This window comes from Crinia signifera, chromosome 4 (genome assembly GCF_055691185.1).
Source record: "Crinia signifera chromosome 4, ASM5569118v1, whole genome shotgun sequence".
Lineage (NCBI taxonomy): Eukaryota > Metazoa > Chordata > Amphibia > Anura > Myobatrachidae > Crinia > Crinia signifera.
Genome location: NC_139220.1, coordinates 108529053 through 108545340, shown reverse-complemented (window position 1 = coordinate 108545340; position 16288 = coordinate 108529053).

Below are 16288 nucleotides of genomic sequence, written 5' to 3'. Positions count from 1 at the left end.
TATTAGGTGCTGGCTCTCCTGCATGGTGTTTACAGACGGCCTGACACCCCTCTGTTGGGTGCTGGCTCTTCTGCACTGTGTATACAGACGGCCTTACACCCCGATATTAGGTGCTGGCTCTCCTGCATGGTGTTTACAGACGGCCTGACACCCCTCTGTTGGGTGCTGGCTCTTCTGCACTGTGTATACAGACGGCCTTACACCCTGCTATTAGGTGCTGGCTCTCCTGCACGGTGTTTACAGACGGCCTGACACCCCTCTGTTGGGTGCTGGCTCTTCTGCACTGTGTATACAGACGGCCTTACACCTATTATATAAGGTGCCTGCTCTCCTGCACCCAGTAATAATAAATATGCATATATGTCATGATCATATTATCGCGCCTCATTCTTCTTTTATCAGGTGGGCCTTCTCCACAAATGAATTTCGATGTCACCAGACAAGCCAACTACATCTCTGGGCTTCTGTGAGGTCATTTTTACTACAGCATATACTGAAGATGGGACGGCAATAGCAGCTGACCCACAACAGGTAATGACGCGCGATAATATCTTCCTGGCACACATGCATATTTATTAAATTTGTATGTTTGCTAAAGACTGTCGTTTGTACAGTATTGTTATAGCCGGCCTGACACCCCTCTGTTGGGTGCTGGCTCTCCTGCACTGTGTATAGAGACAGCTTGACACCCCGGTATTGGGTGCTGGCTCTCCTGCACAGTGTATACAGACGGCCTGACATCCCGCTATTAGGGGCTGGCTCTCCTGCATGGTGTTTACAGACAGCCTGACACCCCTCTGTTGGGTGCTTGCTCTTCTGCACTGTGTATACAGACGGCCTGACACCCCGCTATTAGGTGCTGGCTCTCCTGCATGGTGTTTACAGACGGCCTGACACCCCTCTGTTGGGTGCTTGCTCTTCTGCACTGTGTATACAGACGGCCTGACACCCCGCTATTAGGTGCTGGCTCTCCTGCATGGTGTTTACAGACGACCTGACACCCCTCTGTTGGGTGCTTGCTCTTCTGCACTGTGTATACAGACGGCCTGACACCCCGCTATTAGGTGCTGGCTCTCCTGCATGGTGTTTACAGACGGCCTGACACCCCTCTGTTGGGTGCTTGCTCTTCTGCACTGTGTATACAGACGGCCTGACACCCCGCTATTAGGTGCTGGCTCTCCTGTATGGTGTTTACAGACGGCCTGACACCCCTCTGTTGGGTGCTTGCTCTTCTGCACTGTGTATACAGACGGCCTGACACCCCGCTATTAGGTGCTGGCTCTCCTGCATGGTGTTTACAGACGGCCTGACACCCCTCTGTTGGGTGCTGGCTCTTCTGCACTGTGTATACAGACGGCCTTACACCATGATATTAGGTGCTGGCTCTCCTGCATGGTGTTTACAGACGGCCTGACACCCCTCTTTTGGGTGCTTGCTCTTCTGCACTGTGTATACAGACGGCCTTACACCCTGCTATTAGGTGCTGGCTCTCCTGCACGGTGTTTACAGACGGCCTGACACCCCTCTGTTGGGTGCTGGCTCTTCTGCACTGTGTATACAGACGGCCTTACACCCATTATATAAGGTGCCTGCTCTCCTGCACCCAGTAATAATAAATATGCATATATGTCATGATCATATTATCGCGCCTCATTCTTCTTTTATCAAGTGGGCCTTCTCCACAAATGAATTGCGATGTCATCAGACAAGCCAACTACATCTCTGGGCTTCTGTGAGGTCATTTTTACTACAGCATATACTGAAGATGGGACGGCAATAGCAGCTGACCCACAACAGGTAATGACGCGCGATAATATCTTCCTGGCACACATGCATATTTATTAAATCTGTATGTTTGCTAAAGACTGTCGTTTGTACAGTATTGTTATAGCCGGCCTGACAACCCGGTATTGGGTGCTGGCTCTCCTGCACTGTGTATAGAGATAGCTTGACACCCCGGTATTGGGTGCTGGCTCTCCTGCACAGTGTATACAGACGGCCTGACATCCCGCTATTAGGGGCTGGCTCTCCTGCATGGTGTTTACAGACAGCCTGACACCCCTCTGTTGGGTGCTTGCTCTTCTGCACTGTGTATACAGACGGCCTGACTCCCCGCTATTAGGTGCTGGCTCTCCTGCATGGTGTTTACAGACGGCCTGACACCCCTCTGTTGGGTGCTTGCTCTTCTGCACTGTGTATACAGACGGCCTGACACCCCGGTATTAGGTGCTGGCTCTCCTGCATGGTGTTTACAGACGGCCTGACACCCCTCTGTTGGGTGCTGGCTCTTCTGCACTGTGTATACAGACGGCCTTACACCCTGATATTAGGTGCTGGCTCTCCTGCATGGTGTTTATAGACGGCCTGATACCCCTCTGTTGGGTGCTTGCTCTTCTGCACTGTGTATACAGACGGCCTGACACCCCGCTATTAGGTGCTGGCTCTCCTGCATGGTGTTTACAGATGGCCTGACACCCCTCTGTTGGGTGCTGGCTCTTCTGCACTGTGTATACAGACGGCCTTACACCCTGCTATTAGGTGCTGGCTCTCCTGCACGGTGTTTACAGACGGCCTGACACCCCTCTGTTGGGTGCTGGCTCTTCTGCACTGTGTATACAGACGGCCTTACACCTATTATATAAGGTGCCTGCTCTCCTGCACCCAGTAATAATAAATATGCATATATGTCATGATCATATTATCGCGCCTCATTCTTCTTTTATCAGGTGGGCCTTCTCCACAAATGAATTGCGATGTCACCAGACAAGCCAACTACATCTCTGGGCTTCTGTGAGGTCATTTTTACTACAGCATATACTGAAGATGGGACGGCAATAGCAGCTGACCCACAACAGGTAATGACGCGCGATAATATCTTCCTGGCACACATGCATATTTATTAAATCTGTATGTTTGCTAAAGACTGTCGTTTGTACAGTATTGTTATAGCCGGCCTGACACCCCTCTGTTGGGTGCTGGCTCTCCTGCACTGTGTATAGAGACAGCTTGACACCCCGGTATTGGGTGCTGGCTCTCCTGCACAGTGTATACAGACGGCCTGACATCCCGCTATTAGGGGCTGGCTCTCCTGCATGGTGTTTACAGACGGCCTGACACCCCTCTGTTGGGTGCTTGCTCTTCTGCACTGTGTATACAGACGGCCTGACACCCCGCTATTAGGTGCTGGCTCTCCTGCATGGTGTTTACAGACGGCCTGACACCCCTCTGTTGGGTGCTTGCTCTTCTGCACTGTGTATACAGACGGCCTGACACCCCGCTATTAGGTGCTGGCTCTCCTGCATGGTGTTTACAGACGGCCTGACACCCCTCTGTTGGGTGCTTGCTCTTCTGCACTGTGTATACAGACGGCCTGACACCCCGCTATTAGGTGCTGGCTCTCCTGCATGGTGTTTACAGACGGCCTGACACCCTTCTGTTGGGTGCTTGCTCTTCTGCACTGTGTATACAGACGGCCTGACACCCCGCTATTAGGTGCTGGCTCTCCTGTATGGTGTTTACAGACGGCCTGACACCCCTCTGTTGGGTGCTTGCTCTTCTGCACTGTGTATACAGACGGCCTGACACCCCGCTATTAGGTGCTGGCTCTCCTGCATGGTGTTTACAGACGGCCTGACACCCCTCTGTTGGGTGCTGGCTCTTCTGCACTGTGTATACAGACGGCCTTACACCATGATATTAGGTGCTGGCTCTCCTGCATGGTGTTTACAGACGGCCTGACACCCCTCTTTTGGGTGCTTGCTCTTCTGCACTGTGTATACAGACGGCCTTACACCCTGCTATTAGGTGCTGGCTCTCCTGCACGGTGTTTACAGACGGCCTGACACCCCTCTGTTGGGTGCTGGCTCTTCTGCACTGTGTATACAGACGGCCTTACACCCATTATATAAGGTGCCTGCTCTCCTGCACCCAGTAATAATAAATATGCATATATGTCATGATCATATTATCGCGCCTCATTCTTCTTTTATCAGGTGGGCCTTCTCCACAAATGAATTTCGATGTCACCAGACAAGCCAACTACATCTCTGGGCTTCTGTGAGGTCATTTTTACTACAGCATATACTGAAGATGGGACGGCAATAGCAGCTGACCCACAACAGGTAATGACGCGCGATAATATCTTCCTGGCACACATGCATATTTATTAAATTTGTATGTTTGCTAAAGACTGTCGTTTGTACAGTATTGTTATAGCCGGCCTGACACCCCTCTGTTGGGTGCTGGCTCTCCTGCACTGTGTATAGAGACAGCTTGACACCCCGGTATTGGGTGCTGGCTCTCCTGCACAGTGTATACAGACGGCCTGACATCCCGCTATTAGGGGCTGGCTCTCCTGCATGGTGTTTACAGACAGCCTGACACCCCTCTGTTGGGTGCTTGCTCTTCTGCACTGTGTATACAGACGGCCTGACACCCCGCTATTAGGTGCTGGCTCTCCTGCATGGTGTTTACAGACGGCCTGACACCCCTCTGTTGGGTGCTTGCTCTTCTGCACTGTGTATACAGACGGCCTGACACCCCGCTATTAGGTGCTGGCTCTCCTGCATGGTGTTTACAGACGACCTGACACCCCTCTGTTGGGTGCTTGCTCTTCTGCACTGTGTATACAGACGGCCTGACACCCCGCTATTAGGTGCTGGCTCTCCTGCATGGTGTTTACAGACGGCCTGACACCCCTCTGTTGGGTGCTTGCTCTTCTGCACTGTGTATACAGACGGCCTGACACCCCGCTATTAGGTGCTGGCTCTCCTGTATGGTGTTTACAGACGGCCTGACACCCCTCTGTTGGGTGCTTGCTCTTCTGCACTGTGTATACAGACGGCCTGACACCCCGCTATTAGGTGCTGGCTCTCCTGCATGGTGTTTACAGACGGCCTGACACCCCTCTGTTGGGTGCTGGCTCTTCTGCACTGTGTATACAGACGGCCTTACACCATGATATTAGGTGCTGGCTCTCCTGCATGGTGTTTACAGACGGCCTGACACCCCTCTTTTGGGTGCTTGCTCTTCTGCACTGTGTATACAGACGGCCTTACACCCTGCTATTAGGTGCTGGCTCTCCTGCACGGTGTTTACAGACGGCCTGACACCCCTCTGTTGGGTGCTGGCTCTTCTGCACTGTGTATACAGACGGCCTTACACCCATTATATAAGGTGCCTGCTCTCCTGCACCCAGTAATAATAAATATGCATATATGTCATGATCATATTATCGCGCCTCATTCTTCTTTTATCAAGTGGGCCTTCTCCACAAATGAATTGCGATGTCATCAGACAAGCCAACTACATCTCTGGGCTTCTGTGAGGTCATTTTTACTACAGCATATACTGAAGATGGGACGGCAATAGCAGCTGACCCACAACAGGTAATGACGCGCGATAATATCTTCCTGGCACACATGCATATTTATTAAATCTGTATGTTTGCTAAAGACTGTCGTTTGTACAGTATTGTTATAGCCGGCCTGACAACCCGGTATTGGGTGCTGGCTCTCCTGCACTGTGTATAGAGATAGCTTGACACCCCGGTATTGGGTGCTGGCTCTCCTGCACAGTGTATACAGACGGCCTGACATCCCGCTATTAGGGGCTGGCTCTCCTGCATGGTGTTTACAGACAGCCTGACACCCCTCTGTTGGGTGCTTGCTCTTCTGCACTGTGTATACAGACGGCCTGACTCCCCGCTATTAGGTGCTGGCTCTCCTGCATGGTGTTTACAGACGGCCTGACACCCCTCTGTTGGGTGCTTGCTCTTCTGCACTGTGTATACAGACGGCCTGACACCCCGGTATTAGGTGCTGGCTCTCCTGCATGGTGTTTACAGACGGCCTGACACCCCTCTGTTGGGTGCTGGCTCTTCTGCACTGTGTATACAGACGGCCTTACACCCTGATATTAGGTGCTGGCTCTCCTGCATGGTGTTTATAGACGGCCTGATACCCCTCTGTTGGGTGCTTGCTCTTCTGCACTGTGTATACAGACGGCCTGACACCCCGCTATTAGGTGCTGGCTCTCCTGCATGGTGTTTACAGATGGCCTGACACCCCTCTGTTGGGTGCTGGCTCTTCTGCACTGTGTATACAGACGGCCTTACACCCTGCTATTAGGTGCTGGCTCTCCTGCACGGTGTTTACAGACGGCCTGACACCCCTCTGTTGGGTGCTGGCTCTTCTGCACTGTGTATACAGACGGCCTTACACCTATTATATAAGGTGCCTGCTCTCCTGCACCCAGTAATAATAAATATGCATATATGTCATGATCATATTATCGCGCCTCATTCTTCTTTTATCAGGTGGGCCTTCTCCACAAATGAATTGCGATGTCACCAGACAAGCCAACTACATCTCTGGGCTTCTGTGAGGTCATTTTTACTACAGCATATACTGAAGATGGGACGGCAATAGCAGCTGACCCACAACAGGTAATGACGCGCGATAATATCTTCCTGGCACACATGCATATTTATTAAATCTGTATGTTTGCTAAAGACTGTCGTTTGTACAGTATTGTTATAGCCGGCCTGACACCCCTCTGTTGGGTGCTGGCTCTCCTGCACTGTGTATAGAGACAGCTTGACACCCCGGTATTGGGTGCTGGCTCTCCTGCACAGTGTATACAGACGGCCTGACATCCCGCTATTAGGGGCTGGCTCTCCTGCATGGTGTTTACAGACGGCCTGACACCCCTCTGTTGGGTGCTTGCTCTTCTGCACTGTGTATACAGACGGCCTGACACCCCGCTATTAGGTGCTGGCTCTCCTGCATGGTGTTTACAGACGGCCTGACACCCCTCTGTTGGGTGCTTGCTCTTCTGCACTGTGTATACAGACGGCCTGACACCCCGCTATTAGGTGCTGGCTCTCCTGCATGGTGTTTACAGACGGCCTGACACCCCTCTGTTGGGTGCTTGCTCTTCTGCACTGTGTATACAGACGGCCTGACACCCCGCTATTAGGTGCTGGCTCTCCTGCATGGTGTTTACAGACGGCCTGACACCCTTCTGTTGGGTGCTTGCTCTTCTGCACTGTGTATACAGACGGCCTGACACCCCGCTATTAGGTGCTGGCTCTCCTGTATGGTGTTTACAGACGGCCTGACACCCCTCTGTTGGGTGCTTGCTCTTCTGCACTGTGTATACAGACGGCCTGACACCCCGCTATTAGGTGCTGGCTCTCCTGCATGGTGTTTACAGACGGCCTGACACCCCTCTGTTGGGTGCTGGCTCTTCTGCACTGTGTATACAGACGGCCTTACACCATGATATTAGGTGCTGGCTCTCCTGCATGGTGTTTACAGACGGCCTGACACCCCTCTTTTGGGTGCTTGCTCTTCTGCACTGTGTATACAGACGGCCTTACACCCTGCTATTAGGTGCTGGCTCTCCTGCACGGTGTTTACAGACGGCCTGACACCCCTCTGTTGGGTGCTGGCTCTTCTGCACTGTGTATACAGACGGCCTTACACCCATTATATAAGGTGCCTGCTCTCCTGCACCCAGTAATAATAAATATGCATATATGTCATGATCATATTATCGCGCCTCATTCTTCTTTTATCAAGTGGGCCTTCTCCACAAATGAATTGCGATGTCATCAGACAAGCCAACTACATCTCTGGGCTTCTGTGAGGTCATTTTTACTACAGCATATACTGAAGATGGGACGGCAATAGCAGCTGACCCACAACAGGTAATGACGCGCGATAATATCTTCCTGGCACACATGCATATTTATTAAATCTGTATGTTTGCTAAAGACTGTCATTTGTACAGTATTGTTATAGCCGGCCTGACAACCCGGTATTGGGTGCTGGCTCTCCTGCACTGTGTATAGAGACAGCTTGACACCCCGGTATTGGGTGCTGGCTCTCCTGCACAGTGTATACAGACGGCCTGACATCCCGCTATTAGGGGCTGGCTCTCCTGCATGGTGTTTACAGACAGCCTGACACCCCTCTGTTGGGTGCTTGCTCTTCTGCACTGTGTATACAGACGGCCTGACTCCCCGCTATTAGGTGCTGGCTCTCCTGCATGGTGTTTACAGACGGCCTGACACCCCTCTGTTGGGTGCTTGCTCTTCTGCACTGTGTATACAGACGGCCTGACACCCCGGTATTAGGTGCTGGCTCTCCTGCATGGTGTTTACAGACGGCCTGACACCCCTCTGTTGGGTGCTGGCTCTTCTGCACTGTGTATACAGACGGCCTTACACCCTGATATTAGGTGCTGGCTCTCCTGCATGGTGTTTATAGACGGCCTGATACCCCTCTGTTGGGTGCTTGCTCTTCTGCACTGTGTATACAGACGGCCTGACACCCCGCTATTAGGTGCTGGCTCTCCTGCATGGTGTTTACAGATGGCCTGACACCCCTCTGTTGGGTGCTGGCTCTTCTGCACTGTGTATACAGACGGCCTTACACCCTGCTATTAGGTGCTGGCTCTCCTGCACGGTGTTTACAGACGGCCTGACACCCCTCTGTTGGGTGCTGGCTCTTCTGCACTGTGTATACAGACGGCCTTACACCCATTATATAAGGTGCCTGCTCTCCTGCACCCAGTAATAATAAATATGCATATATGTCATGATCATATTATCGCGCCTCATTCTTCTTTTATCAGGTGGGCCTTCTCCACAAATGAATTGCGATGTCACCAGACAAGCCAACTACATCTCTGGGCTTCTGTGAGGTCATTTTTACTACAGCATATACTGAAGATGGGACGGCAATAGCAGCTGACCCACAACAGGTAATGACGCGCGATAATATCTTCCTGGCACACATGCATATTTATTAAATCTGTATGTTTGCTAAAGACTGTCGTTTGTACAGTATTGTTATAGCCGGCCTGACAACCCGGTATTGGGTGCTGGCTCTCCTGCACTGTGTATAGAGACAGCTTGACACCCCGGTATTGGGTGCTGGCTCTCCTGCACAGTGTATACAGACGGCCTGACATCCCGCTATTAGGGGCTGGCTCTCCTGCATGGTGTTTACAGACAGCCTGACACCCCTCTGTTGGGTGCTTGCTCTTCTGCACTGTGTATACAGACGGCCTGACACCCCGCTATTAGGTGCTGGCTCTCCTGCATGGTGTTTACAGACGGCCTGACACCCCTCTGTTGGGTGCTTGCTCTTCTGCACTGTGTATACAGACGGCCTGACACCCCGCTATTAGGTGCTGGCTCTCCTGCATGGTGTTTACAGACGGCCTGACACCCCTCTGTTGGGTGCTTGCTCTTCTGCACTGTGTATACAGACGGCCTGACACCCCGCTATTAGGTGCTGGCTCTCCTGCATGGTGTTTACAGACGGCCTGTCACCCCTTTGTTGGGTGCTGGCTCTTCTGCACTGTGTATACAGACGGCCTTACACCCTGATATTAGGTGCTGGCTCTCCTGCATGGTGTTTACAGACGGCCTGACACCCCTCTGTTGGGTGCTGGCTCTTCTGCACTGTGTATACAGACGGCCTGACACCCCGCTATTAGGTGCTGGCTCTCCTGCATGGTGTTTACAGACGGCCTGACACCCCTCTGTTGGGTGCTGGCTCTTCTGCACTGTGTATACAGACGGCCTTACACCCCGATATTAGGTGCGGGCTCTCCTGCATGGTGTTTACAGATTGCCTGACACCCCTCTGTTGGGTGCTGGCTCTTCTGCACTGTGTATACAGACGGCCTTACACCCTGCTATTAGGTGCTGGCTCTCCTGCACGGTTTTTACAGACGGCCTGACACCCCTCTGTTGGGTGCTGGCTCTTCTGCACTGTGTATACAGACGGCCTTACACCTATTATATAAGGTGCCTGCTCTCCTGCACCCAGTAATAATAAATATGCATATATGTCATGATCATATTATCGCGCCTCATTCTTCTTTTATCAGGTGGGCCTTCTCCACAAATGAATTGCGATGTCACCAGACAAGCCAACTACATCTCTGGGCTTCTGTGAGGTCATTTTTACTACAGCATATACTGAAGATGGGACGGCAATAGCAGCTGACCCACAACAGGTAATGACGCGCGATAATATCTTCCTGGCACACATGCATATTTATTAAATCTGTATGTTTGCTAAAGACTGTCGTTTGTACAGTATTGTTATAGCCGGCCTGACAACCCGGTATTGGGTGCTGGCTCTCCTGCACTGTGTATAGAGACAGCTTGACACCCCGGTATTGGGTGCTGGCTCTCCTGCACAGTGTATACAGACGGCCTGACATCCCGCTATTAGGGGCTGGCTCTCCTGCATGGTGTTTACAGACGGCCTGACACCCCTCTGTTGGGTGCTTGCTCTTCTGCACTGTGTATACAGACGGCCTGACACCCCGCTATTAGGTGCTGGCTCTCCTGCATGGTGTTTACAGACGGCCTGACACCCCTCTGTTGGGTGCTGGCTCTTCTGCACTGTGTATACAGACGGCCTTACACCCCGATATTAGGTGCGGGCTCTCCTGCATGGTGTTTACAGACGGCCTGACACCCCTCTGTTGGGTGCTGGCTCTTCTGCACTGTGTATACAGACGGCCTTACACCCTGCTATTAGGTGCTGGCTCTCCTGCACGGTTTTTACAGACGGCCTGACACCCCTCTGTTGGGTGCTGGCTCTTCTGCACTGTGTATACAGACGGCCATACACCTATTATATAAGGTGCCTGCTCTCCTGCACCCAGTAATAATAAATATGCATATATGTCATGATCATATTATCGCGCCTCATTCTTCTTTCTCCTTCATCCACTAGGTGGCACTGGAGATCTACAGTGGGGAATAGAGGGCGACCACTAGGAGCTTGGGCACTATAATAATTATAACAGTGTGGCTAGCTCCTCCCCTCTACTTCCCCCTGCCTGGCAGTCTTAGAATGTGCCCGGGGAGCTGGGTGCAACGTTTTGCCCTCTAAGGGCAAATAGACATTTTTATTATTTTTTTATTATTTTCTTATGATTTTACATTTGAGGACAGACAGGCAGCTTCTGCCGACTGCCTGTCTGCGTCGCGGGAGCTGCCGGAGGGGACCCCTGCGCCACTGCTTGCGGTCTGCGCGGGGTCCCCGGCTCCTGGGACCGCTGTCCCAGAGTGACTGGACGCCGCTGCGTGCGGCCGCGCCTCAGTCCGCACAGCCTCACCGCCGCCGGCCAGCAGGCAGGGTAGGTATATCCCGGCTCCCCGCTAGCAGGGGAGTCGGGTTTAACGGGCGGTGTTGACAGCGCGTCTTTTTCTAAAAAGCGCGCCATAGCGGTGGGCGGAGCCTAGCGCGCGGGACGAGTTCCCAGGGTCCCCTGCGTACCTCACTGCCGGCGCCATTACAGCTCCGGAGCTCTCCCCTGCCGCGTCCTGCCTCAGGGAGGCTGCATCAACCACCGCTGACCTCTATTCACCCCTGGGTCTGTGAGTAACACAGTGGGGAGATAGAGGTCTTTGCAAGAGAGCAAAGGCTGTGCTAAAATTATAGTCAGAGCCCTGCAGCGTTTTAACGCTGAGGGAAGTGCTGACTTGTGGGTGCTCCCTCTCTCTCTCTCCACTTGCACTTGCTTCTAACTACTTTTAACTTTAACTGTAGTGTGTGTGATGGCTGGGGGTTCTTCAAAAAAGCTGGCATGTAGAAAATGTCAAGCAAAATTCACCCCACTGGTGGAGGGAGCTGTACTGTGTGCAGAATGCACAGACACTCCAGTAACACCCCAGCAAGAGGTCCCTGTTTGGGCTTCTCAATTAACACAAGTGATTTCGCATTTATCTGCTGAATTGTCAGCTTCTCATAGAGATAGAGAGACTGCTAGGTCTCAACAGGCCGAATTAACTTCGGCGGTGGAATCATTAACCAGGGCCCTTATCCCTAGGGATGCGGATCCTATAGCTCCGCCCATTTTGTCTAATGAGAGCCGCCTGCTCACGGATAGATTGGATGCATATGGGTCGGATGATGATGACATGCCTGCTCTGGAGGAGGGACAGTATCCTGACACTGACCCTATTGATATGTTACAAGTACCAGCCCCTGAGCCGGTTTCACAGGGATTAGAAGACCTTATTGCTAAGGTTAAGTCTACCTTAAAAGTAGACGACGAGGCTGCTCTTCCAGATCGCCCTCAAATATTTGGTAAGCGTCGCAGACAGGCGGCTGCCTTCCCAGTGTCTGAGGAATTAGACCAACATTTGAAGGATGCTTGGCTTCATCCAGATAGACGTTTTCAGGCCTCCAACAAATTCTTAACTGCATACCCTTTTCCTGCAGACAGTAGAAAATTATGCGAGACTCCACCTTCAGTGGACCCATCGGTCTCCCGTCTCTCTAAGAAGACAGTCCTGCCTATCCCGGGAACATCCTCGTTGAAGGAGACTTCTGACAAGAAGCTGGAAGCCACCCTTAAGAACATCTACACGGCTGCGGGTTTGGTTCAACGTCCTGCACAAGTGGGATGCTGGGTGAACAAAGCGATGGAGGCCTGGGCAACCCAGATTTATGAGAATCTCGGTAACGATCCAGCGGCAGGTGAGTTAGTGGCTTTAGCGGACCACATAAAAGAAGCCGCTGCTTACCTTGTAGAGGCTTCTACAGATGTGTGTATATTGGCATCCCGCATCTCTGCTCTGTCCATTTCGGCTCGCAGAGCCCTCTGGCTACGCCAATGGCAGGCAGATGCGGAATCTAAAAGAGCAGTGGAGGCTCTGCCCTTTCAGGGGGAGTGTTTGTTTGGGCCGGAGCTAGACAAGATGATTTCCCAGGCCACGGGAGGGAAATCATCTTTCTTACCTTCGGCAGCCCCTCCTCCTCCTCCTAGGAGGCCCTTTCAGGGACCGTCCTTTCGATCCTTTCGCCCTACGGCAAGATTCCGGGGGCGTGCAAGAGTTGGCCTTTCTGGTGGCAGAGGATACAGAGGTCGGGGAAGAGGTGTCGCTTCCACAGCACACCAGGACGCCAAACCGGCCCCAAAACCCTCTTCATGACACACCTCAGCCCCACTAAGGGGACACCAGGGTGGGGGCACGGCTGCGCCTCTATCATCAGGTCTGGTGTCTCTCCAGTCAGGATGCTTGGGTCACAGAATCTGTGACCTACGGATGCAAGATAGATTTTCAAAAGAAGCCTCCAAACCGTTTTTTCACAACCGGTTTGGCAGCTTCTCTCGACAAAGGTGCAGCCCTTTTGCAGGCAGTTCAAAAGCTCTGTCGGATGGGAGTAATTATCCCGGTTCCCTTGGAACAAAGAACACAGGGCTTTTATTCTGCCCTTTTCCTCGTGCCGAAGCCGGACGGCTCCACACGACCCATTCTGAACCTAAAACATCTCAACCCCTACCTGAGAGTGGTAAAGTTCAGAATGGAATCTTTACAATCAGTCATAGCAGGTTTGGAGCAGGAAGAGTTCTTGGTGTCTCTAGACATCAAGGACGCTTACCTGCACATACCAATTTGGCCGCCTCATCAGGCGTTTCTAAGATTCGCCATCAGAGACGACCACTTCCAATTTCAAGCGCTACCGTTCGGGCTGTCATCGGCACCCCGGATCTTCACAAAGATCATGGCCGTTATGATGCAGCTCCTCAGATCCCATGGGATCACGGTAGTGCCATATCTCGACGACCTTCTTCTGAAGGCGCCATCTGCAGAGATCCTTCTATCCAACATCAGTCGCACACAGGAGATACTGATACAGCACGGCTGGATGCTCAACTATCAAAAATCTCAACTCCAACCCTCACAGAGGTTACTGTTCCTAGGCATGATACTGGATACGGTACAACAGAAGATCTACTTACCAGAGGACAAGATTACTTCTCTTCAACTCTTGGTTCGGTCAGTGCTACAACACAGACAGGTCACAGTGTTTCTGTGCATCCGCCTGTTGGGCAAAATGGTAGCAACATTCGAAGCGGTCCAGTACGGTCGGTTCCGTTCAAGACCATTCCAGCTCTGCCTACTCCGTCAGTGGTCAGGTTCTCATCTCACACTTCATCGGAGAATCACTCTATCTCCTCGGGCGCGCCTCTCATTGACGTGGTGGCTCACCTCCCGAAATCTTCTTCAGGGGAAGCGATTCGGAATATGGGACTGGACGGTTCTCACCACGGATGCCAGTCTCCGCGGTTGGGGAGCAGTCGTCCTCGAACATCAATTACAAGGTCTGTGGTCCCCACTGGAAGCCTTACTCCCGATAAACATTCTGGAACTCAGAGCAATATACAATGCTCTGCTGGAAGCCTCGGATCTTCTTCGGAGCAAAGCAGTCAGAGTACAATCCGACAATGCTACAGCAGTAGCATATGTAAACAAACAGGGAGGAACACGCAGTCACGCCGCAATGAAGGAGGTCAGCCGAATATTACTCTGGGCGCAGGATCACCTCCAAGCAATCTCAGCGGTATTCATCCCAGGAGTAGAGAACTGGGAAGCCGACTATCTCAGTCGACACGACATTCACCAGGGAGAATGGAAGCTTCATCAACAGGTCTTCCAGAGACTCATACATCGGTGGGGATGCCCTCAGATCGACCTGATGGCCTCCCGCAACAACCACCAGCTTCCGAGATATTGTGCACGGACGCGGGATCCAGCAGCGGAAGGGATAGATGCGCTGACGATGCCCTGGCGGTACCAGTTTGTTTACATCTTCCCGCCATTTCCAATGTTACCACGAATTCTGCAACGCATTCGCAGAGAATCAGTCACAGTGCTTCTAATAGCACCGGACTGGCCTCGCAGGTCGTGGTACACCACGCTCACAGCTCTACTAGTAGACGAACCATGGCCTCTACCGCTGCAGCACGACCTGCTGTCACAAGGTCCCTTCGTCCATCCGGACTTACAGCGGCTTCATTTGACGGCCTGGCTACTGAGAGGACAATCCTAAGAAGAGCTGGGATTCCTTCAGCAGTGATTCCTACTATGTTACGAGCTAGGAAGGAAGTCACCTCCATTCATTACCATCGCATATGGAGGGCGTACATTTCATGGTGTGAGAGTCGTAGCGTATCACCAAGATTTTTCAAATTGGCGCGTCTTCTACTCTTCCTCCAGGCGGGCCTTACTGCAGGTTTACGCCTGGGAACCCTGAAAGTCCAAGTCTCTGCTCTTTCCATTTATTTTCAGAGAAAATTAGCCCTGCTGCCACAGGTGCAAACTTTCTTTCAGGGAGTGTTGAGAATTCAACCTCCCTTCCGGACACCTACATCACCATGGGATCTCGATCTAGTCCTCTCGTTTCTACAGTCTCCGCTGTTTGAACCGTTAGAGGTAGTGGAATTAAAATACCTAACATGGAAGACAGTTCTTCTGCTGGCCTTAGCCTCAGCTAGGCGGGTTTCGGATTTGAGCGCATTATCATGTCGCCCACCATTCCTTGTTTTTCACGAAGACAGAGCAGAGTTACGGACAAAGGCGTCTTTCCTACCAAAAGTGGTGTCCTCGTTCCACATAAACCAGCCCATTGTGGTTCCTGCGTTTACAGAGGATTCCAGTGATTCTAAATACCTGGACGTGGTACGGGCCCTCAGAATCTACATTTCCAGAACAGCTTCTGTGAGAAAGACCGATTCTCTATTTGTACTTTATGACATCTCAAAAAGAGGTTGGCCTGCCTCCAAACAGGCTTTGGCCAGATGGATTCGCCTTACAATCAGACAGGCATATGTGACGGCATCACAAGCGCCTCCTTCGCCTATTACGGCACACTCCACACGCTCAGTAGGCCCTTCATGGGCGGCTGCCCGAGGGGTCTCGGTTCTGCAATTGTGTAGGGCCGCCACTTGGTCCGGACAAAGAACCTTTATCAAATTTTATAGATTTTATACTTTTGCGTCCCAAGCTTCACAGTTTGGCCGCGCAGTGTTGGAAGGATCTCAGCGCCGTCCCGCCCGTAATGGGAGCTCTGGGACGTCCCCACTGTAGATCTCCAGTGCCACCTAGTGGATGAAGGAGAAAAAGGGATTTGTGTACTTACTGTTAAATCCTTTTCTCCGATTCCACAGGTGGCACTGGACGCCCTCCCGGCGCTGCTCTTCCTTCAGTTCACATATACAGGACAGTTATTACAGGGTAATTCAGGTTGTTAGTGAAAACCCCTGGTCACTTCAGTTGTTTGGTGGACTCTGTTTGAAAGTAATTTCTATTTCTTCTGTCCTACAGTTTCTAGTGTGCATGTTTTACGTGTGATGGTTACCCTCCTCTCGGAAGTATGTTGCATCTTCCAGCCTCCTCCGGGCACAATTCTTTAGACTGCCAGGCAGGGGGAAGTAGAGGGGAGGAGCTAGCCACACTGTTATA